This window comes from Sinocyclocheilus grahami, unplaced genomic scaffold (genome assembly GCF_001515645.1).
Source record: "Sinocyclocheilus grahami isolate Dianchi unplaced genomic scaffold, SAMN03320097.WGS_v1.1 scaffold690.1, whole genome shotgun sequence".
Taxonomy (NCBI): domain Eukaryota; kingdom Metazoa; phylum Chordata; class Actinopteri; order Cypriniformes; family Cyprinidae; genus Sinocyclocheilus; species Sinocyclocheilus grahami.
The window spans coordinates 410169-413693 of NW_015505869.1; the positions used below are offsets into that span (position 1 = coordinate 410169).

General features: G+C 37.4%; 1 protein-coding gene across 1 annotated transcript in view; it reads right to left on the bottom strand.

The window, feature by feature from the left end:
- Positions 1-2171, bottom strand: part of LOC107559533 (myosin light chain kinase, smooth muscle-like) — a 97001-nt gene extending 94830 nt beyond the window's left edge. The window contains exon 1 of the mRNA XM_016243391.1: positions 2065-2171. The gene's annotated coding sequence lies outside the window, so the exon portion shown is untranslated. The remainder of the gene's footprint in view (positions 1-2064) is intronic.
- Between the last annotated feature and the right edge of the window lie 1354 nt (positions 2172-3525).

The window sequence follows — 3525 nt, forward strand, 5'->3', positions numbered from 1 at the left end:
CTATTGCCCTACACCAACCCTACCCCTAAACCTACCCCTTACAGGAAACTTTGTGCATTTTTACTTTCTCAAAAAAACTCATTCTGTATGATTTATAAGCTTGTTTCCTCATGGGGACCTCAAAAATGTCAGAGGTCACAATTTACTAGTATTACTATCCTTGTGGGGACATTTGGTCCCCATAACGTGATAAACACCAGGTACACACACACACACACACACACACACACCAAGGTGTGAATTTTCAAAGACTTCTGCTCCTGACAGGAATTTTCCATTTTCATCAGTGTTCTGTTTGTAAATCATCCCGAATAATGCAGAAAATAAAGAATGATTGGTTTCAAATTGTTCAGAAATGGCCTTATAATTCTATTCAGACTGATGACAACAACAACCTTCCTTGTTGATGCATCCGGATTCATGTTGTTCAGTCATGGTTTCAGCATTTTGGCTTCCTTTGCTTTTGGATAAATAATAACAACAAAATCTGTTATGTGTTATCCGAGACATAGAGTTGTATAATTATAGAAGCTGGTGAAGACCAGATGATTGTTGTTTATGCTGTGTTATGTAAAAAAAAAAAAAGTTAGTAGTAGTATGACTGTTCTTCAACAAACCGTTGAAGATGAGGGTATGAGGGTTAAACATGCTCTGTACGATGTGTGGTTCTGCCTCAGGTAAAACAATGTAATCAAGCCCCAAAAATGCTCTGCCCTGTCAGAAAACACAAACTGGTAGTGAGGCATCTAGTTAAATGTAATTTCAGCCAGCTGCACAAACACTTTGTATAGATTTGTCTACACATAACAAGAGGAACCAACAGTGTTCATTGACTCGCTCACAAGATTCTGAACAAATACAGATACGACATGAAAGAGCCTGTTGCTGTCCTCTGATCACACCAGCTCTGAAACACAATAAAGAGCAGCACCTAGCCTGCAGATGACCATTTAAAGCACTGAATCTAACACATCTGGAGGGTGGAGACAGAGAGAGGGAGGGGAAGCTATTAAAAAACTGATCATACCAGTCATAGTTCAGGAAAAAAGACAGCAGGAAGGGGGCTTTATAGAAAGCAACGCCCTCTAATACACCTCACCCTTAATACATGATAAACTTAATAAAGTGCAAAAGTCTATTCATTAACCTCACGAAACCGAGGCTTCATTCATCCTCATGGGCATTGTTGCACATCATGCATTCACTGGGACACCTTTCCCGTTCTGGGAATTAACCGCAGCATTGGATCAAAGACATCCGACCGGAATAAACGTCACATTTATGTTGATTAGGAGTAATTACGATAATGTGGAATAATTGGAAAAGTGACCACATGATATACCTCTTACAGTATAGTGTATGTGACATCCACATATTTCATGCGTTCATCAGAATAAACGATTTGCAGTGTTCTCAGAATGTATGTGGGCACTTTTTCACACTTCAAATTGTACTAGATTCTAAATAGCAAAGCAAGCATCTATGATGCAGGATTGTCTCAACTAATTTTCATAATAATTTTTTGCTTCAATGACTTTTAAGCAGCTGGTGTTTTGTTGATTTCAATTCACACAGACTACACCGAGGGGAAAAAAATGGGATTTATGGTACTTTGAAACTTTTTTTTTCCCAGAAACTGCTAGTCTTTTTTTACGTCTATACACAGGTGTAGAGAATCACATTAAGTATAGACATGATCCACTAACATAGCAAGTGTTTGCAATAACAACTGACATTTTTAAGTGTGACTTAAGTGACTTTTGGGGACACACTTAAACTGTACAGTTATTCTAAAACTCACTAAGTAACAAAACAGTATAATGATGTACATTTCACCTTGTATCATAATGAACAACTTATGTAAAACTCTTATTGACAAAAAAAAAATCTATAAAAAAGCCAAGCTTTCTAAGTGTTAATGTCAAACTTTCTCAGAGAAAGTACTGAGTCTCCATTCAAGAAGTGCATTAGATGTACCAATATCTGAGTGTGAGATTAACATTTCTTACAGGTAAACGTCATCCCATATTAAGCTGAGGACATGAAGAGTCAGAGCAAACTCACCCAGACAGCCGTGTTGGACTCTGGAGAGATTAGTGTCCGTCTGCTGCGTGTCTGTCATTCACTCCTAGGAGTTCAGTGGGACACAGCGGCTAGAGCGCGTCCAGACTCTGATCTGCTCTCAACGTGTTTTCCCTGTCGGCACCGAACTTGCTGGCATGGATCCTAACATCACAGGCTGAGAGTCCCTCATTGGTCGCAGGGTTATAGGAGTTGAAGGGGGAGGACTGAACACTGCACACACTAAAAATGAGATGCGTGCCTTGCTGCTTTTCTGTTTTCCTTTAAAGCCTGAGGAATGTGAATATAGTACATGTTTTTCATTGGTTATACAATATTTTTACCTAAGGCTTCCTTTGGATATATGTATAAAGCAGTATTTAGGTAACACTTTAGTTTAGGGACCAGTTCTCACTTTAACTAGTTGCTTATTAGCATGCATATCATATTGGCTATTTATTAGTACTTATAAAGTACATACAGTATTAATGTCTTATTCTGCATGACCATATTCTATATATTAACTCTACCATACACCTAAACTTAACAACTACTTACTATCTATTAATAAAGCAGAGTTTATTGAGGCAAAAGTCAAAGTTAATAGTGAGAATTGGACATTAAACTAAACTAAAGTGTGACCAGTATTTATTATAGCATTATATAGCAGTGCATTGATATTATGTATCTAATACTGTCAAAAACACTATACCGTGTATTTAAAAGTTTGGGGTCAGTAAGATTTTTATTTTTGAAAGAAAATAATATTTTTTTCAGCATAGATGCATTTGATTGATCAAAAGTGACAGTATAAAGACTTAAAACAAATGTTGTTCTTTTGAACTTGCTATTCATCAAAGAACCCTGACAACAAGTGTCAGGGATTTCACAAAAAAAGAAAAAGAAAAATTCAAGCAGCAAAACTCATTTTTAACATTGATAATAATTCAAAATGTTTCATGAGCAGTAAAGCAGCATATCAGATTGATTTCTGAAGACTGGAAACACTAAAGACTGGTCCTCACGGCATTTAAAAATATTCAGTCAGAAAACATATTTCACAGTTATTTTTCACAAAATTACTATTTTAAAGTTTGTGAAATCCAGTGAAAATGCATCTAACCTGTCAGCAGTACGTCAACACAGATTCAGACTGCAAGTGAAAGCAAGGCTGATGGACGCATGACCAAATGTCCCAGGGTGCTGCACGCGTTTCAGTGCAAACAGCTCATAAAGACCGACGCATGGAAGGTATTTAACATATAAACCAGCTGCCAAAACATCTGGCTCTGCACGGTGACACTGATTGGCTACCAGACTGTCAACAAAGCATAAACCAAGTCCTGCTGCCTTTGGCTCAATAATGAGAGACTTTGAAATAAATATTACTGTGAGAAATATATGTTCTTGGATCTGATGTGTAGCAGGAGAGAGAGAGAGAGAGAGAGAGAGAGAGAGAGAGAG